The following is a 22,178-nucleotide window of genomic DNA, read 5'->3' on the forward strand; positions in this document are numbered from 1 at the left end:
GGAGAAGCAAGCAAAGGAGCAACTCAAAGGAGAAGAAAATAGAAAAGGACCCATATGAGTAAGAAAACAGGATCCTCTGCTTAAAACAACGATAAGGACAGAAGCCAATAAAATGACAACAGTCCTATATGAGTCCTGTGTCCAGAGGGAAAAAAAAATGTGAAATACAGTATTAGTGCTAGCTTTCAAAGGAAGAAAACTAAGATGAGCACAAAATTCTGTCAAATTTCACTAGAAGAGCAAGAGATGCTGAACTCAGGGGAAACGCGACAAGGTGTAGTTGGAGGGACAAAGCTAGGAAATGAGTGCCAGGTGTTTGAATGGAAACATACAACTTGCTGTTAACTAGCCTTACCCTGCCAACCAGAATGGAATGTCAGAAGAACATATGGTGTTCTTTATAATACAATATGTATGCTATGTTGTTTTAGTGGATTGTGTTAGGAGACCCAGAGAACATAACCCTCCTCACAATTCCCTTTCCAATCAATCTACTGGACAGGCAGTAGGTCTTGACAGTCAAGTCTCTCTCTTCCTCTCACATACAAACCACCACATTTTCTAGCTGTTTTTCCCCCACCAGTCTTAAATTCACTGTCTTAGGCTTTTAGCTGTATAGAAGGTTTAGGTAAGGAGTCCAAATTATTTCTACTTGTTTACTGCCAGGGGACTTTTTGAAAAAGTTTTACTTTTTTCCCCATTAGGAACTTTGGAGGTAAGTCTTAGTATGTATAGGTCAAACTTGTGATTGTGTCTCCAGGCAGCTTTAGCCCAACTCCTAATTAAAATGGAGTTTAAAAATCAGAAAATAGTTTGTGAAATGGCAATTAAAACATTAAAATATTCACTTTATGATTTTTTTTTCTGGAGTTCTGATAATTACCATTGCAGCCATGTTTGATCCATATGATCTCAAGTCTCTTAATTTAAAAGCCAATCTCAATATATATTCTTTTTCAAAACATCAATATGAATGTCTAATTCAGTGACAATATATAACAGGGAAAAAAGCAGATTAGGAAAGAAAATAAATGTGAGTTGAATATGCTACATGCAAATGGGGATATTCTGAAAATTCATAGAGTAATTTTTCTTTTTAATTTCCTGAGTAAGATAATCAAGAGGCTGGTTGGTTTGGGAAACATTTAAAATGTCGGTTGAATACAAATAGGAAACGAGAAGTGTTAATTTATTTGTAAACTGGCTTTTAGAATTCCAGTAAGGTCTTTTTATTCTATACTTGTTAGTTTACAGTTAGCAATGATAAATGAAAATGTTAGAATTACCTCTTGTATATTACAGCCAATCTAGTTTATCTGCACTGCAAACCAGCTGTTTGGGTACATAGCTCTAGTGCAATAAAATACAGTAAGGAAAATGTTTTCAGTGATTGCCACCATACCAATATATTATTGTTACTGTGTGCTTTGTTTCAGTGAAATTCTTATGACTAATTTCTATAACCTAAACAGGTCTACATTGTTAGGCATTAGTGAAAGGATTGTGAGCAAGCAATGTGGACTCACTCCCAGCTGTGAGTAATAACCGCAGACAGTGATAGTCTACATGGTTTAGTAAACTAGTTAACTGATAAATAACCTTTTATTCTGATGCATTTTGCAGAGACATGTGAACCCCCCCCCCCAATATTTCCTAGGGAGGTGGGATTTCATAGCATGAAACTCAGAGTTGGTAGTGCCAAAGGAGTCAGGTGGTTATATCTCCTTTACCAGTTCATACATTTGTTTTTATCAGATTAGAGCTTGTTGTGTCATGATGTGTTAAATAACCTAGAGCGCTCCGGTTTGTTTTAGGAAACCACAATAAAATTTGAGACACTGAGGTCAGATTACTTTTGGTCAAAAGGCAAATTGTCCATTAATTGTCAATGGCAGTTTTAACATTAGCAATGCCTGGCTGTCTGCTTTAGTATTGATTAGCAATATTCAGGTCTCTCTCTCTCGCGCTCAAAAAAAATTGTTTTGGATTGGTTGTGATGTGTTTTGTTAAATTCTGGGTAGTGTTGCTCCTCCCCTGTAGATGCAAGTGTACACCAAGACAATAAGGTTGTTTTGCGATGTTTTAATAATGTTTCCTTGAGCGCGAGGAACATTACATCCACTTTTGAAAGTATAGTCTATCTCTTGAAGAATAAAATGTTTACAAATTGTGAATATTAGTAAAACACTGATTAGCATACAATTGTTATACAAGTTGCAATTTGCATTCTCTGAGCATTGATTGTAATGAATGAGCTTCTTACATTTTTATCACTTTAGCTGATTTATTCCCTGTAGCTGAGACCTGACCTAGAAACCTATTTTATGAAACTCTGATATTGTTTTATTATTTATTTTAAAGTAAAAGAGCAAAGAAAGCAAAAGAAAACAAAAATAATTAAACTAAAGTTTCCAGGACATGATACTGCCTTACTGCACAGCACCACCTACTGCCATATCTAAACCTATTTGGGGATTATTCATTTTATTCAAGTCCTTATGCAAACAAACAGTCACACCACAAAGTGAAAAGCAGAGTTGGGCTAACATTATGGTTATCAAACTAGAAGTGATCTTTATAATGGAGTTAATTTCACTTCATACAATAGAAGTGGAGGGAAATGTAAAAAAAACAATTACACTTAGTCTTACTTTATCCACTCCTCACCCTTTTTTCCCCTGGACAAAAACAAAAGGAGAGGAGTGTTTTATTTGAGGGGGGGGGGTGTTGAGATTTAGGAATGGAAATTTTCATTTTGTTTCAAAATTTGTCAGGAAATGAAATTTCTACAAAAATCAAAAGTTTGTCAACATTTTCATTTTTAGTTGAAACGCTTTAAAAAATCCAAACATTAACAATTTTCAACTAGCTCTTGTGCCAGCTGTTCCTTAGGGACCTCTAGCCATTTGGAGACTGCTAGAGATCATTGTCCTCTTTCTATACACATGCCCGCCCCTAGCCCTACTCCCCAACACACCCACTATGCTGATGGCTTACAGGGAAAGCAGCATAGGAAGTGGCTCTGCCCACGATATGCCTGCTGGCGACTCTTCTATGTTGAGAGTATCCAGCAGGAGACGTGTAGAAGGTGTTTGCTCCCTTTGAGGCTCCTATGTGCCTGATGATTTTTCCATTTTGTACACTGATATTCATGGCCATGGATTCACTGGTATGCCAGCCATAATGTTTTCCCTGTGCTGTCTCCCTATGCCAGGAGGCTAGAGGATGGCATGGGAAGTGCTACAATGTTTCTATGCCACAAGAGGATTCCTCTATGCTGGGAGAACAGTCAAATACCTCTCAAACTTGGCAAATAGCATTAGTGGGGCCAACAATCTGCCCCTAAGCATGTAAAGTCATAGCAGTCATAGCTAAGAGAAGGTAGAGAAATAAGGTGAGAATAAGGATGGAGAAAAAAGCACACAGAGGTGCTGAAAGGCCTCCACAATAATTAGTGTGGTTAAAACGCTCAGCTCAGGGAATCAAAAGCAAATACTTTGATTCTACCAGGATCGTCTTTTTGAGCCAACAATCCAGCAGTTTCTTTTCCAATTTTGAGCTTGTTTTCATTGGCATGCTTCACAAAACATGCTGTAAAATGTATCTCAAGTACACACAAAACCTGTCTTCTCAAATATAATATTTTAATAATTTGAATGATATTTAAATTAGCCACAAAATCAGCACATTTCATCAAACTAGCTACAATGAATGATTTGTATAACAGCAAAGTGATACATGGGGTGATCTGTTGGTCAGAACCATTCATTACTTAGTAGATACTAAAGATACAAAGAATTTAAATGACATTTTTCCTGAAAGCAAAAATCACATACTTTATAAATTATTATTAAATCTGACATTTAGTCTGAATCTCCAGGTACCAAATGTAAAATTTGCTCTATGATAAAGTTTCCAGGTATTTTACTTGACAGAGTATGTTTGTACTCAATACTTACAGACAAATCATCCCCTCCTAGTGAAAAATGCAAAGAAGGTTCAAAATTAGACTATATATATATAGCTTTGAAGTCATGGATTCCCATTACCTCCTGAAGATGAGGTGAGGTCCAGATTCTTCTCCCATAGTAGATCAAGGGTATGAACTCTATGACCCATGGATATCTCCTGATATCCACAGGATTTAACAAGGGATGGAGACCATCAATAAAATTCCCAGGGCTCCTGTGGGCAGGCAACCTCACTCTTCTATGAGCCATGATGGTATGACCCCCCACAGATCCTCTCCCCCCACCCCAATTGTTTTTGAAGCTGTAGAGTGGACTTTTGCAGAAGTTAATACTGAGAATATCAGTTTTTATCTACTCAGTAATGTACACTATTGTTTTCCACATGGATGGTGTCAGGGAAAGCAGCTTTCTACACCCTGGCCTCTTACACTCCCCCCATACAAAATATCTGGAAGCCCAGCCATATGAATTACACAAAAGGGACTTCTGTAGAGTTAAGATGAATATGGGACAAGAGGACATTGCCACAGCCCCCTCCCTGTTGCAGATTATAGCCCAGTTGCTGTTCTCATCCTCTCCCCTTGTTTTCCTTTTATCCCTAGTCCTGTAATTCATAAGCAGCTGTGAGAACCAGCTGTCACAGTGATATGCATGTGAGCGGTGGTGACATTGAATGCAATAGATGCCAAATATTGAAAGCAATTAATAGGGATTGTTAGGCGGAGAAAAATTAAGACAAGCCTTTTCCTTCAACAGAAATACATTGGACTTGATAAATATGGATAGGCAGAGTGGGAAAACATGATAACATTAAAGGACTAAGTGTTTTCACTGCTGAATAGGGATAGTTGCCATATTTAGTAAACTATCCAGACTGCAGCGGTTTGAAATTGTTCCATCAGTTACGGTCTCTAGCTCCCTACGGTTAACTCAATCTTCTGGCCTAAGCGACTAACAGGTCCAGAAATTACTGCCACTGCACCTGAATTTTTGGACTTTTTACTGATGATACAGGGATCCACACTGCTCAGTCTCTAGTGCGGGATGCAATACATGCTGCTATAACTGCACTCTGGTCATCCATGTGCTAACTTAATTTTTTTAGTTAAGTTCCTCATTCCTGTGCCCACTTTACATTATGTCATAAATTCTGGCAAGAATGCTTGTTGCTCCCCACGAGGAGGAAGCCCCATGCACACTTTTCATTTTCAAGATATGTTAAGAGGTCTAATTGCAGAGATTATTTGATCTGGGATTTTGGCACTGAACTAATATTTGTGGATGCAAAGGCTGTGCATGTCCCACGGGATTTTGTTTGCAATCAGAACCCTGGAGTTTTGGTCACAGGGACTGGAAGAATACCATCCCCTGAAGGTTCACTGAAGAAGTTAAGTTGTCTTGCTAGGTAATCAGACCATGTACATTCTTGGCTTCCCAATTTTAAGTTAGCTGCCTTCCTGCTGGTGGTTAACTGAGGGGGCTGTGAAAGGGAAATAAAGATCTGAGAGAGGAAATGTACACAGCTTCCCAGAACAAATATGTACTAGGTATTAGCACTGATGTTAGGACCCAACACAGTAAGTAAGTGCAGTCATGATTCACTCTTCACAATTATGAACTCTACAAGTTTGGATGATCTGTTTAGAAAAGCACTCAAATGTTTTTCTACTTACCTACTTCTTGTGTCTTTCAAAGTTGGGCTGGAAAACGTGGGAGAACCGGCATGCTCAAGAGTTCTAGCAGCATGTTCTCCCCTTTTGGAGAGGCAACAAATACTAGGAGAATTGTACTTTTTATCAACACAGCCAAGACTGGGAGACAGAATAAATGGGCAAAAAATGAAAGTTAGGAGAACATAATTGAGACTGCCAGTCTGCTGTAGGGGGGAGCATAAAGGTGTATGTGTCCCAGCGGTCATTCTGGGATACATTGTGAATCAGATAGGCATAATGCATCCTGGAAGGCAAGGAGAGCATAGCCACTGTGCCAACTAGAGACAGGATGTGTTTTCCTCTAACACACAGGGCCAAATCTTCTGGCCAGTGACCTCAGTTATGGGTGGGGCCAAAACTGCAACCATGCCCCAATACATCAAGGAGGAGCAAAGGCGAGAAAACCACTCCTCAATTCTGAAGCCCACACTGGTAGGAAGCTTATTTTTTGCTGTATGCTGCAGGATGATATTACTCTATACCTGTCTTTCCAAGGTTGTCTTTTTCTCACTCATGCTTTTATTTTTGTCTGCAGCCTCAGATATGAGACTGTACACTGCTTGCTTCCCACACCTTCTGCTATCTTAACACCTCTTGTTAAATTATCTGTATAACTTAACACTGGCTCAGGTATTGATCTTTTTTTATCCTGTTGGATGCTACACACATTGAATTAAAAAACAATCCTGTGCCAGCTGCATAAACCAGCTGTGCCTACAACAGCATGCTTTATCTGAGCTGTATAATCTTTTTCTAATAAACATGCTACTAAGAAATGCTAATAATGTTAAAAACATGGGGGTTACCCACCTTATCTAAATATTTTACTCTTAATTAAAAACTAGCATTAGAATTGTATCTTAATATCAATATTGATTTGATTTCCAGGATGTTAGCACTGAGAAGATCAATATTAAATAGCAAAACCACAAAAGGTTTAGCCACTTTCATTTACTTACCAAGAGATTCTTTGGAACAAAATTATGCATTTCACAGTCAGACTCCAGTGCCTTTTTTTCAGTCTGATCCAACTTCACTCTGTTTGTAAACTGCCTTTTTAGTTGCATTTTTAAACTCCTTCCCCAAAGATTACATGATTCCCTCTGTTCTTTGCTCAGCCATTTTGCCAGAGGGCAAAGAAGAAATACTTGTCACTGATTCCTATCCTGGATGCTTTGTTACCATGTTCATTCACTTATCCTTATTACACAACCTGAACCATGTCTACAAATAGGAATTTTAGTAAACAAATTCCCATTGATCTTATTGCCAGGTCAGCTGCTCCTGTGATAGTAAATGAATGCTTGCTAAACATTCTGAAAGCAGACAGCGGCTTAGGGCTCAATATTAGGGCTCCTACTGATGGTACCACTGGCACACCTGAAGCAACAGTAGCAGGGATGAGAATTTTTTTGCTAAGATTCCTTAATGTATATAAGGCCTAAAAGAAAACCAAGGCTGCACCCATGGTAAACTCCTGGAATGAGAATAGGGTCTCATTATGCACTGGCAATTGTATTTGGAACACTGCTTGGCTGTTACATCTAGCCAGACCTGCACTTGAGATGAATCCCACACTAGAATGAAATGGCTATGCAAGAGGGTAAGCAGTGGAGAAAGCCAATTGGACTACCAGCATTTGAACAGAATGTCTGTCAGTAGCCAGTACAATATGCAGGAGAGAGCATACCACCTTGAGAAGTGTTTACTTCTGAACCACTACTGCCTAGCACTTCTGCTGACAGGCATTCCTTACTAGCACTCGCTGCAATTAGGTAATATAGTTCCCAGCTCAGGCCTCTGTATTGTGGAGGGCTCCCACCCTACTATTTGCACGGGGGGTGGAGGTGGAAAGAAATTGTCCCTATTTCCTCAAGACCCACCCTAACCCACTCTTGAGGATCAAGTCAACTTAGTGCATGATTTGATCCTTAGTGTGCAATTCTCTGGTCATGTACTGTCTAAAGACAAATTAGGGGAATGCACCATTAAATGAGATACTAAGAGCTCTTGATTACATGCTAATTCAATATGTGTAGCATCCAACAAGTTAAGGAGCACAGCTCACACCACAAACTCTAAAAGGAAAATTGTTTTACATCAACTAAGATCACTTGATCTTATATAGTTACATAATATGCTACATACAAACCAAAGGATTTAACTATATAAGGACTTTTGTATTGGTGGCACTACGCTGCTGTGACTTAGAATAAACTGCTCTAGTGCAAGTCACTTTTCACACCTGTGCGGCATATCTAAACTACACATTTGAACTGCTAGAGCATCAGTATAGTATAGTTACAATGGTATAAACATCCCTAGCATAGACAAGTCCGCAGTTTACTTTGTTCAGGTCTTTTTGGCAGGGCTGCTTGGTTCCATTATTGATCATCCTGATATGAGGAAATCTAAGTAAGCCTCTTTTAATATAATCAAGATTGGATGTCCAAATAAAATTAGGACACGCAGATGGGGAGTAAAGCACAGTAATAGAACCCCATGCATCCTTTGCCTATATCATAGTATCTGGGGACCACAGGAAAAGTCTTTGTTCTACTCCTTAACCAACATTAACTAATGAACATAAAGGCAATCTAGCTTAATGGCCTTCCAACCAAGAGGACAACTGGCCTTTCTTTATTTGTCATCAGCTTCCTAGCTGCCTCTCCACAAAGTAATATTCCCAGAAAAATAGGAAGTGATTAGAGTTTCTGTTCTAATTCAATGAAGTTAAAAGTAAAACAGCACACGGTCACATCCAGATTTTCATGTTTTTATATTGTATAAATTACTTTATGTGTGAGTCCAAATGAATACATAGATGGTATTATGTATTTTTCCTCATTTTTATGGTGGCATAGCGTAATTGGTTCTGCGTACTGATAAGCAGGGTGCAGCTGCTGTGAAGTATGGGATGGAATGTCAGTATGCAAACTTCTGGTTCTTTCCAGCCACAAATTATCTGCTTCTAACTCTATTTTATGGAATAGAGAAAGTGGTATTATGAGTTATTGTGAAATTGACTGTGGTAACTCATATGATTAACCTATTACTGCTTGCCATACATGTAATTACACTCCCTGTCATGATATATCTTTTATTTATATGTGATTTAGACAACAGATGACAACTAATGTATTATCTAAATTAAGAATCTCCATGAACAGAATGCATTACAAATTCTCAGCTAGAGCAGGGGTCTCTCCCAATCTATACCTTGGCTAGATGTGTCAAAAATGGTGGGTGAAAAATGTCATTGATATTTCAATTTTTTTGAAAAACAAACTCTATAAGCTGGTTAAAAAATGCAGCAACATATTTTTGGTAAACAGATTTCATTTTTTAAAGACTATTCAAAATTTACTGTGTTAGGCCCTGATCCTGAGGGGGAAAAAAATCCTGTTCCAGGCCTTGCACTGAGCTTCTCTCGACCCCTTTTATGTCTCCCTGACAGTATTCTTTTCTCATAGTCTTACGTCACTTGAAAAGATATTAGGGAAGATGGAGACTGGGTCATTATACTGGATAGTGACCCATCTGTCCAATGCCACCAGATACACAATCTCCCTTGCCCCTCCAGCAGTTCCACATTGCCCCCTTATGGAAAGTAAAGTGCACCCATTTGATCTTCAGAAGGTTCAGGGGGGTGAGATCAAGAATATCCAGAGTTACCATCATTAATGATAACCAAAATTTTGGAAGGGATATTAAACCATATTTGTTAGTGTTTACACCAATCTCTGACAACCAGAGACCTGGATTAAAACTAATGTGGGGGTGGGATGGGGGGAGGGCAGATCCTACATCTCTTAATGTGCGGGTTCCTATACCTTCCATTCCATCAGAGACAAGACACTAGATAAGATGGATCACAACATATGATCCAGCATGACAATTACTATGTAATCTTATGCATTTGTTAATTTAACAATAATTTCCAATCTGATTGTCCCATCTCCACATTGGATCTGCACCCACTAGGCTGATCCTGATTTGTGCCTCTTAGACTTGCTGTAAGATAAATACAAACATAAAACAATAAATAGTTTTATATATATATTCACCATTATTATGAGGAAGATCACCACAGAGGATTATCTGCAAACAGTAGCAGAGCCTAGCTTGACACTTCTGTTATTGATTCAGTTTCTCAAGTGTTAAAGAAGCTTGACCAAGGTTGTGATAGAAGAACTGAAATCTGCAAAACTAACATGAAATAATTCTCCATTCATCCTTTAGAAAGAGCAATTGAATTATAATTTTAAATACAAAGGATCAGTTTAAATCTAATATCTTAAAGTATTAGGATTTTTAATACCCATTTTTTTCATAGATTCCAAGGCCAGAAGGGACCATTATGGTCATCCAGTTTGACCACCTGTATAGCACAGACCATAGAACTTCCCCCAGATTATTTCTAGAACATAACTTTTAGAAAAACATCTAATCTTGATTTTTAAATGGTCAGTGATAGGGAATCTACCACAACCCTTGGTAAGTTGTTTAATTACCCTTATTGCTAAAAATTTACACCTTATTTTAGTCTGAATTCATCTAACTTCAACTTCCAGCCATCGAATCACATTATACCTTTCTCTGCTAGATTGAAGAGCCCATTATTAAACATTTGTAGATACTTATAGACTGTAATCAAGTCACCCATTAACGTTTCTTTGTTAAATTAAATAAATCAAGCTCCTTGAGTTAATCACTATAAGGCACGTTTTCTAATCCATTAATCATTTATCTAAACTGTCTCCAATTTATCAACATCCTTCTTGAACTGGACACACCAGAAGTGGACACAGTACTCCAGTAGCAGTCACACCAGTGCCAAATACAAAAGTAAAAAAAAATCTCTACTACTCCTGAGACATTCCCATACATTATACATCAGTATACAATTAGAGTTTTAAAATTTAAAAAGGCAAGCAGCTCAACTCAAAGGCCTGAATATAAATTATTTTTAAATATCTGTTTCAAATGGCATAGTTTAGAAAAACCCATAGTTTTGATTTCATAATTTTAGCATTACCTAATTTAATAATTTCTCTCATTTTAAATTTATGATCAGTTTATGACTTTTGGTGTCTAACTAGATTCATGCACAGAGCCTTTTAACTGGAATGAAATGTGGCTATTTAGGGACAGATCCTCAGCTGGTATAAATTATAACAACTTGAATTATGACAACTTGCATAAGTTTGAGGAGCTGGACCTTAGTTCCTAGAACACTGCTTGGAAAATGCCATCCTTAGAGGTCCTATTTTCATAGGTAAATAGCTGGAATATCTCCGGCATCAAAGCTCTGCTTCATGCTGGAGAGATGTGGGGGCATTGGGAAAGGATGATTCTGAGGGCCAACTCCACCTCAATGTCACTTAACCACTTGTGCAACTCAGTTCTTAATGAAACTTAGGCCAATGAAGGATTGACGGAGGTTGGCCCATCTCCCCAGCCTCCCAACACTCCCCCTTACAACCAAGAAGCAGGGACATGATGGACAGCAGGGACTTCCTCTCCAAAAGGAGAGTTATCTGCTTGCTTTCTGTGGCCGCATTTCAACCTTTTAGGTTATAAACCAGATGACTTGGATTATAATGAACACATCACCAGTGAAAACAGTGAATTAAAACCATGAAAATACTTACTGGCTGAGCAAAGAAAGGCTTTGCATTCAACTTGATGGCATTTCTCTGTTTTTCTATCAGTCTGTAACAAGATCACTTTTGAAGACTCCATTTAATCAATTCCAAAATTTCAGGGAACGTTCTAGGTTTCAGTGAGCGGAACCCTATTGATTCTGGTGAAAAATCAGAAAACCCCAATTTCCACTAATCTACCTGTTATAACATAGGCTCTGGATATAGGGGTGGGACAGTTACCTCACACAAGCATGTGACAGGGGATCAGAGTTGCTTGGGAGACAGGAGTGAGTCAATGCCATTAAGGTTAAAGCAAGGGTTAGGGGTTGGCATTAGGATGGCAGAGAGCTTCCCCTGGCTGCAGAAGCAAATGGGCATTCTGTGGGTCTTATTTTAGTGGAAATCAGGAAGTGTAGAGATTACTAGCAATTTGGAAACTTTTTGCCTCCCCCCACACCCTCAGGCAATCCCTTCACCTCCACATCAGCCAGCCTCCCAAATCGGATCTCGATCCTCCCAACTCCACCCACAGTCTAACCTGGGGAGCAGTGCCTAGCCATAGTGGGGTGAGGAGGGATCCAGCTAGGAGTACAGTTCAGCTTACATAAACAATTAAGTGTGTAAACCTCTTGTTTTAAAGGTTTCGGAGAATAAGTTATCTTGTTCTCTCCCCCTCCTTTTTGGGCTCAACAACTCACATCTTTTCTACCCATTTTTTAACTTAGAGCAGAGCTGAGATGACCATGTGACTATTCTGTTGATATTATTTCTTCGTGCTTGACATTTGCTCTTTTCTAGGTCGATTTAAAAAAAATGTTAACCAGTCCTTTAAGAAAACGCAATGCTCATGGAACATTTTGAGATGACAGATTTAAAATGGTGATATTCTCTATTTATCTACAGAGGCGATCCTGTCTAGGTGGCAGCAATGCAAGCTGCCCAGCAATGCCCTGCCAATTTGCTTTAATTTTGACAGGGAAGGACCAAGTAAGAAAAGAAATGTAGTCTCTACACTTATTCATCCCTTCTCTCATTTGCTCAGACTTTCAGCAAGGGTGTAAATGAAATTTGATAGTGGTATTTTTTGACATGTACACCAATGGGCAAGGAACTGCACTGACTGAGACCACAAACATTTCTTATAGATGACAAATGGAAGTGTTATCAGCTTTACACCCTGTTGCTACAAAGCCAGGTGCTCACAGGGAAATTTGTAGCAATTTACAACTGTAATTCCCTAATTTCTCAAAATTATTTCTCCCTATTTTGCTCTCAGTTTAACAAAGTATTTACAGGATACGGGGGCTGATTGTGTACCCTATAGCCACACTTAGAGCATCCCTGAGTGTCTAGTTATCATTCACCTGGTGTGCAACAAGGGGTGGAGAAGGGCAGCCTCCTCCATGGCACATTCACTCCTTCCCAGGAGCCTAAGAAGAGTTACAGTGGTTTGGGGATCTGCTTAAGGGGAAGGAGTGACCCTTCACCAGTTGGGGACAGGGACAGAGACAGGGTGATGCAACATCATCTCATTGGCAGTACAGAAATTTTCTGGGAAAGCAAATAGAACTTTGGAGCTTCCCGCATCATGAGAATCCCCTGCAAGAGGGTTCCAATGAGCAGCTGTAGCCAGGGCGAATCCATTAAAGTTGTATGAGTTGTATGAGATTTGCCCTGGGTAGGAACAATCTAGCCCATAAAGCAAATGATTACGTGGAAATCTAAGGCAAGGAAGTTCTACCCTGCACATGTACAAAATAAGTTTTCTTTGAAGTCTATACCTAGTAAAAATCCCTGAATATCAAATACATATTGACAATTACGTTATCGCCATATTTTTGTCACAGTTAATGGCTTTGACTTTCCTCTCACTTCTTTGCAGTGAGATTTCTGTTTACCTACTTTGTGTGACTTCCTGTCTTCCAGGAACAGGCAAAAAGACTTTGAAGAGATGTCCATTTTACTCATTATGTTTTATGTTGACACGTTAATTGGTTGGTAAAGCAAAATAATAGAGAGCATAGCTGGGTCTCTTCAAAATCCTCTGCTTTGCCAATGTATGTCAGGAAGACAGTGACGAAGTAGGATGAAAGAAAACTCATTCTACCCAAAATGGCAGCCTCCCTTCTCCCCTCCCCAACCCCTGCCAGCCCTTTTTTTTTTTTTTAAAAGGTATTATGTTTTTAGAGTCAAAACTAATTAGATTTAAAAAAAAATGTGTTTTCTCTTTAAGTAATCTCTCTTGTGACACTTCCAGGAACAAACAGACAAAGGCCTAAGTTTTTAAAAAGTATTTAGGCATTGATCTACTTAGTGTCACAATGCCTAAGTCTCATTTTCAAAAGTGACTTAGGCCCTCAAAAGGTATTTAGGCTTCTAATTCCTATTGAATACAATGGGAGTTAGGTGTCCAGAGTCAATGGAGGCTCAGGCTCATAAGAAAAGTGAGACAGGCTCTTAAATCCGGTATTCAAAAGCTGAGCAGAGCAATGCCTATAAATACCTTTAAAAAAAAAAAAACACCTTTGCCAAAGTCTTCAATAGTTGTGGGATGAAGTGGTAGCTCATACGTGACTTGGGAGAATTATCACTTTGCAAGTGATTACAAGAGGATGGCAGGGTGGCCTACTAGATAGGGAATCAGGACTGGCAGTTGGAGGACCTGGGTTCGGATCTGCTGTATGACTTCTAGTGACTTCATCTGTTTTCCACTCTTTATTTGTCTTGTCTATTGAGACTGAGAGATCTCCAGGACAGGCACTGTTTCTCACTTTGCGTCTGTACAATGCCTAATGCAACCAATCCCTTATCTCAATTGCAGTCTCCAGGAACTACTATAAATAGAAGATGATGACTGTCAGCCTAATCCTACAAACAATTATGCTTTCGTCATATGAAGCATCCCCCTGCAGTAAATGCGACAGCTCACATGAGTAGAGTTACTCATGCGAATGTCTGTAGGATTGGGCCAATACTAAATAATCATGAAAAATGCCCCATGTACTGTGTGATGACACATCATGCGAAGTGGTAGAAGGAAAATTCTTTGGAACACAGTTACTAGGGTTTTTGTTTTGGTTGGAGGTTTTTTTGGTTTGTTTGTTTTTTTGTTATGCAACATATAACCTAAATCTATTTGGCTAGTTGTGTTTCATGTTTCAGACATTGTCAGTTATAATAACTGATAACCAGAGTTAGTAAATAGTGGGTGCCCATTAAATATATTTTCATTACATAGTTTATGTCTACTTTTGAGGGAGGCTCCCAGCTGTGTGGCACTTAACTTACCCCCCTAAAATGCCAGAAGCACACTACTTTGGGTTCATTCCAGTTACTGATGGTTACATGGAGAGGTCCAAATTTATTCCTGTGTAGTTGTTTTAATTGTGGGCCCTGGAGTTCAATTAACAGATTCCCCAGCGGTGGTTCTAAACAGGATAATTTTTTATAGATCCAACTCAAATGCATTAACAATGAGTTCCCTCCCCCTCTCTTCCTCCCCCCACCCCCCGCAAAAAAAGGACCAGTGCTGCATTTATGGTACACATGGCAATTGTAGATTTTCCCATTTTTTTCTAGTTCTGAAAACTTCTCTCTAGAATCATAACACAGGCCATCCAACCTCTATCTGTTCCTTCTAGAGTCGATGGGCTTCAGAGGGAGCTACAAATACAGCCCTTCTCAACAAAGGGAAAACATGCCACAACATGGGGCACTTGATGATGGAAGAGTACAACTGGGACAAAATTAGAGTGCCTAAATAAGAAGGCACTCGCTGACCTCAAGGGCTTTGGATCAGGTCCTTGTTAGAAGGTACAATGAAAATTTGTGATGTGCCCATTTTTTTTTTTTAATTTTAATTTTATTTTATTTTGAGGAGAGCCTTTTAAATCTGTGTCTGTTGATCTCTTTGAAAAGGCTCCTATTGACTTCATGGTCTTTAGACCAGGCTCACAGTACCAATGGGTATCTGTCCTTCAATAGTACTACTTCAGCATCAGTCATTCTTTTTGTGGCTTTCCCCAGTGCTGGCCCGCTCTGTATCTAACAGATATTAGAATTCCAGGACAAGCTGTTCTCGGTAGCAGACGATTCACAGAAGTCCATCACTGACCTATAACTCTTCCTTGTGAGATTACACAGAACATCCTAGTGTAGGTCAGTGAAAGACAGAGTTTGTGTTTGGTTGTTATTCATAACACGGAGGCATTCAAGGTACAGAAGCTTTCAGCAACCCTGTAGCTTTTGTAGCATATTTCAATGTATCATTACATCTGCACCCCATTAACTGAAAAGCTACTAGAAAAAATTATCTTCACAGCTCACTGGATACTTGTATTCAGTTTGCACTCTAGCTTCCTATGCAGCAGAGTAACTAGAGAAAAGTTCACTTTATGCTTTGAGGATTTCCCGAGGATTATACTTGTGATAGAGGATAAGGTGTTCCTAACTCTGGCTAGAGAGAGTACGAGTAAATACATCACCTATAATACCTATTTTAGCAATTTCTCCTGAATTTTTGAATAAAATCTTTCAGTGGGCCTGTGATGGGGCCTCTGTGTCCCACCATTGGCAACAAGGTGGTAAAGGAAACAGACTCTCAACTGGCAACAAAAGGGCTAAGGAGAGACTGTGGAACCTGTTGACCCCACACTGGTGCATCTGCATTGAATCAGAGGGGTAGCCGTGTTAGTCTGGATCTGTAAAAGCAACAAAGAATCCTGTGGCACCTTATAGACTAACAGACGTTCTGCAGCATGAGCTTTCGTGGGTGAATACCCACTTCTTCAGATGCAAGCTTGCATCTGAAGAAGTGGGTATTCACCCACGAAAGCTCATGCTGCAGAACGTCTGTTAGTCTATAAGGTGCCACAGGATTCTTTGTTGCTTCTGCATTGAATGTCAGGCATGGGGAAGGGGAGCTAAAAGGTGGAGACCTAGCTCAGTTCAGGGCTGACCAGAAGGAGAGGAGAGCTTTGCTACTTCCTTGGTGAGGGAAGCCTGGTTCCAGCTGAGAACCAAAGACAGCTTGCTACCTGCGTGAGCCATTTGGTGGATGGGATGACTAGACATAACATAGGAAAGGCCGTACCGGGTCAGACCAAAGGTCCATCTAGCCCAGTATCTGTCTACTGACAGTGGCCAATGCCAGGTGCCCCTGAGGGAGTGAACCTAACAGGCAATGATCAAGTGATCTCTCTCCTGCCATCCATCTCCATCCTCTGACAAACAGAGGCTAGGGACACCATTCTTACCCATCCTGGCTAATAGCCATTTATGGACTTAGCCACCATGAATTTATCCAGTCCCCTTATCAGTCCCCTTTTAAACATTGTTATAGTCCTAGCCTTCACAACCTCCTCAGGTAAGGAGTTCCACAAGTTGACTGTGGACCCAGGCAAACTGACAGAATGGGACTAGCTGCCTGGAAAGAAGCCCAGAGCAGACAGGCGAGGGTCCTCTCAACAAACCCACAGACAACCTTGATTCCAAAGTTTGCTGCTTTCCTTTTTGTTCTGGACTCTGACACCCTGGAAATGGTAGGGCTGAAGCATTCCTTCGCCAGAGGGCTATGGTTCCATGACAACTAATCTATGAAGGGTGATATGTGGGGACCTGCAGCAAAGTGAATCATGCCCTGATGGACCTTGAGGGGGCACTGCCTAGACAACTTGGTTACAGTGACTTAGTTAGTGCTGCTATTATAAGATCTAATGTTCTGTCTCATCTATGCTTCCTCTAGCCCATCTCCCTTTTCTGCTGACCAACTCTCCCACCAAAGTAAAGTAGTAAATATTAAAATGTTCATTTAAATATGAAATGCATCTCATGTGCAATGTTTAGCTATTGTTTATATTTCTCTAAGGTATCTGTTTGCCCTAATGGCTTTGTATACTTTTTTCCCTTCCAAACAAAAGCCCAGTTTTAGCATTCTGCAGCGGAAGTGCAGTGCCATGGACAACTTCAGGGTTGGACAATGGTCATAGTGATTCACTCAATTTCTGCTGGTTACAAATGCCTACTTCCAAAGTTTATATAATTTGGAGGGATGGGGAAGTGGATTAATGAGAACAATGACAGTTTCGAGCAGCTGCCATCCATCTACTTAAGTTCACCTCTTAAGTCAAGATTTGCACTCGTCTGAAAACAAGTGTAAGCTGATTCCATCTTAAAACAAATTTAATAATATATACACAAGTTCTGTAATGTACCTTTAAAAATCACAGCAAAGGAAAAGGAACCTACAAGACATAACATCTGTGTTTTCAAGGCCCACATGTGACTTGGCATCTCATGGCTGGTACTCAATGTGGCATGCACAGATTTACACAAGTATCTTCCATTAACTTTTACCCTTAGAAGTACTTTCCTCAGCCAAAATGCTTTCAGAGATGCTTTGGACCCTCTAACTAGGTAGCTGTTTGCAGCTGTATCTTTTAGTTTTTATGCTCTGCTGGCAACTGTTGAAATACAGAGCATATAGGTTTTCCCAGAGCACTTGATCTTTCCAGGAGAGAAAAGGAATATTATTATCTGATAGCTTCCTGGATATGGGGCAGTATTATATGGAGCAGTAAACTCAGGACATTGTTTGCACAGATAGGGGGAACCATGAAGATGAATGACTGTGACCATAGCTCTCTCCTTTTGCCGGTTGGCAGAACTTTATTTTTTCTTTAGTGTGCTTAAGTTAAAGTGTATTGACTCTGTTAGGAGAGGCTATTATAAAAGACCATTGCCTTAAGACAACCCATATGGTGTTATCTACTTTTAGGAGAAGATAACTATAATCAGAATACATAACACGCTCATACTACAGTATTGTAGAATATAAAATCCCAAGGAGATTTGGGAATTAAAAAATATACCATAAATATTAGTATTAGCTTGCTTTAAAAAAAAAAAAAAAGGAGAGAGAGAGAGAGAGAGAGAGAGCTGACAGGGTAACTCATAACAAACAGTTATCCAATTCATTTTCTACTATCAAATTCTCACATTATTCCTTATTTGATCTTATTTCTCAAATGGTTTTGGTGACAACTCTTGGTCTGTAGATTGTACATGAGCAGCTCGTTAAATTGTGGAAGGGTTAACTCACCTCTGACAGACCCCTCACAGCTAGGTGTGGCACAGTAGCTCTTTCCTAGAAAGCAGCCTTGGCAATGCAGTGACTTTTCTTCTTGCAATTCAGCCTTCTGGGCAGGTCACATTAGTTCCCTCCCTTTGAGGATATCAGCATTCGACACAGACAGCACCCCACTGACACTGTTCCATTCCACTCCTCTGTCCTTAGTAGCCTCAGGCCTTCTCCAGGGAATCTCTGACCCAAAACAAAAAACACCACACCAAAAACAACTACTATCCTTTCCCTAAGCTTTAACTTTTAGTCCAGCCTGGATCCTCCCCCCTTCTCTATTCTTCTGCAGAACACTGACTGTCAGGGTTTACCTCTCTAGAGTCTTGTCCCTAGTCTCCATGTCTACTCCAGTCTATACCCAGGGCCTCCTGTCTATCAGTTGCCCTACACTAATACCCACTTCAGGAGTCTCCGTCACTTCTGATGCCCTCTCTTATTGGGGCTAGGGGGAAGCTACCTAGAGAAGGACTGTACAGTTCTTTTCCTCTCTCCCTGAAGCCCCCTCTATAGAAACCATCCAACTTAGCCTCACCTGGGATTCATTTTTAATGGGTCCTGGGCCACTCTCCAGGTGCAACCATGTGCCTTAATTGAGCCTTTCAACTCCAGTTAAATCTTCAAATGCCGGGGCGGGGGAGGAGGGGAGGGATATACCCCATCACATATGCATTCAAAATTCAAGGTTTGTTCTGATTGCACACACTTTGTTCCTTGTCTGCATGAGTACCACTCTTAGAATCAGATTTTTGGCATGAATACTCCTGACATTGAAATGAAAACTTGCTTTCTGTGATTAATCAACATGTGCTTAAAATCCTGTTTCTGCAAGTAAACTCATTCAGTAAAAAACTCACAGACAACAAATAAAAAAAGCATAAACGCATCTGAAGTAAATTTGTTTAAATATTCAGGCAAATAATCATATAAAATCTTTTGCAGTATCCTATCAATGCTATTATTTTTTGTCTGTTTGCTTGCTTGTTTATGTAAAAATAAGGCTGATTCTCACTGCCCATCGCTAGAGCTCCTGTATAGGGAGAGCATAGCAGGGAAGAGGTAAGAAAGAGGGGTTTTACAATTTGAATGTTACTTTTACCTCTGACCTTGTCCTCCACAAGTAGCATGCTGGGAAATGTAGTCCAATGGCCATCTTTGTTGAATCATATTATTTCAGTAACAGGGTTTGTTTTTTAGTGAAGGTATAATTTTGAGTTGCTTGTCTACAGACTTAGGGAACATACATTATATCTACTTCGCAATTAAGAATCCTTCAAGATGGAAGATGCTCAATAATTCTTGAGTCTGAAGGAAAGGTTTCCTAAATAGCCAGGCTTTTTTCCATTTCAGTACTGAAAGTGTGAAAACTCCCCATTGGAGTGGGGAAAGCCATATTGCAAACCCCAAATCATTCAAAACTCAAGTGTCAGGCTAGAAATAAATTATGAGATTGTACAAATTATGAGATTTTAAGATAAATAGCATTTGAGGTTCTTTTTTAGTTGCTTTCTGGTTTTTGAGCCTTCAAGGTGAACCGATGTCACATTTACAAACTTTTCTCCATAACTATAAGGGCTAGAAGCTTATTATTTTTTAAGAAAAAAAATGCAAGCCAAGATTATTCAGCTACACTATTCCCAGAGCTGGGGCTTAAAGGTAATAAGTGGAGATATACCAATCTCCTAGAACTGGAAGGGACCTTGAAAGGTCATTGAGTCCAGCCCCCTGCCTTCACTAGCAGGACCAATTTTTGCCCCAGATCCCTAAGTGGCCTCCTCAAGGATTGAACTCACAAGCCTGGGTTTAGCAGGCCAATGCTCAAACCACTGAGCTATCCCTCCCCTCACAGTATAAGACTCATAATATAATTGTGAGAGTTGTCAGCACTGGGAAAGCTTGAGTTTTAGTGAGTCCTTGGAATCAGTGCTCTATTTTGCTAGCTCCTTAAGACTGTTTTTATTTCTTAGACTTATATTTTCAAAGAAGCCAGAGGGTGTTGGGTCCCATAGATGCAATCAACAAAGCAACTTTGGTGCCTAAACTCCAGAGTCAGTTGCCTAAGTCCCCTTGTGTGGCACCACTGTGATCCATGAAACTCCTGCTTGGCTGCCACCTAATCCAGTAGGCATCTAAACTCACTCAGCACCTAACTTCCCACTGTGAACGTTCCCAGGGTGCCTAAGTTTTAGATTCTGGGGCACAAGCACTGCTGCCTCCCTCTAGGCATCTGGACACCTATCTTATATTCTCTCTCTTTCTTTCTGGCCCAATGACTACTGAGAGAATGGGAATGACTCCGTAGTTCAGTGGCTGGGGCACCCGCCTGGGAGAGGGAGCAGTCCCCCTGCTCCAGTCACTCTTTCGTTATTTATCCACAGTGGAACAGCTTCAACAGGATAGCCCCATAACAGACTTCTCATAGCTCAGTGATTAAATCACTCTCCTGGAAGGTGGGGGACACTTGTTTGAATTTCTGGGAATTGTCTCCCCACGTCTCAGGTGAGGACTCTAACTACAGGGCTAAAAGTTATAAGGTGGGCAGTGGTGGCAGCGTCTCCTCCTCTGGCCATTTTATGTGGATCAAAGCAGGTGCCTATCTCATTTCCCACAAAAAGCAACTTAGATGCCTAAGCCACCTGACTCCAGGTGGCAGATTCCCATTCATGGATTGCAAGCAGGGCTAGGCACCTCCTTGCAGCCTGTATTTAGACTGTCCATCTCATGGAGATAGGTAACTTAGCACTCACCCCTCCTCTTGGCATCTCCCATCAGCTAGCTTAGGGTGCTCTGCACCTAGAGTGCTGTGGATCACATTCTAATGAGTTTATCATTCATTGTATAGGAGCGTAGGCACCTAATTGAAGCTCTGTGGATCATAATATTGTTCCTGCAAGGTTTGTTTTTTGGTTCTGTGCCTAAAAGTTAGGTGTCACTTTGCAATGCCTATGGTCTTGTCTACACTTGAAACACTATAGAAGTGCAGCTGCAGCTGCGCTGCAGTAGCACTTCAGTGTGGACACTGCCTACACTGACAGGAAAGGTTCTCCTGTCGCCATAAGTAATCTCCCTCCCTAAGAGGCAGTAGATAGAAGAATTCTTCCTTTGATCTCTTGACCTAGTGCTGTCTACACTGGGGTTAAGTCAGCTTAACTACTTTGCTCGGGGGAATGGATTTTTCCCATTCTTGAATGATGTAGTTGTATCAACCTAACTTTTTAGTGTAGATCAGGCCTCAGTCCCTTTGTCAATCCCACCCACAACTCCCATTGATTTTCAGAGCAAAGAAAGTGCTGTTGTACTATTTTCTGGTTGATGGCCAAAACCAGGATGGTGCTGAACACCTGCAATTTCCATTGTTACTAATACGAGGACTCAATATTAATAGGCTTCTTTCAAAGCCTAACACTTCCACACTCGCTTCCCCGGCTGCCAGACAAATGCATTCTTATGACATAAAAACTATCTGCATACAGGTTAATTCTGTAGACCTCACAATGAATATTTACTCCATTGTAGTAAAAACAAGAAAATTATTGTGAGAGAACAAGATTACAGACAGAAGGGTTAAACCACAGGTCCAACCTCAGAGAAGCTTGATGAGAAAGGAAAAGTAATATCTCTTCTCAGCCAAAGGGCTTTCAATTTCCCACTGCTAGCACACTGTGTCATCCAGAATAAATATGTTCAAAATCCATCTGCAGCCACACTAAAA

General features: G+C 40.1%; 1 long non-coding RNA gene across 1 annotated transcript in view; it reads right to left on the reverse strand.

The window, feature by feature from the left end:
- LOC120408675 overlaps positions 1–18,966 on the reverse strand; it is a 78,496-nt gene extending 59,530 nt beyond the window's left edge. Inside the window, exon 1 of the long non-coding RNA XR_005600868.1 lies at positions 18,431–18,966. This is a non-coding gene — a long non-coding RNA (uncharacterized LOC120408675). The remainder of the gene's footprint in view (positions 1–18,430) is intronic.
- Positions 18,967–22,178: the final 3,212 nt, after the last annotated feature.

Source organism: Mauremys reevesii, linkage group 6, assembly GCF_016161935.1.
Source record: "Mauremys reevesii isolate NIE-2019 linkage group 6, ASM1616193v1, whole genome shotgun sequence".
NCBI lineage: Eukaryota > Metazoa > Chordata > Testudines > Geoemydidae > Mauremys > Mauremys reevesii.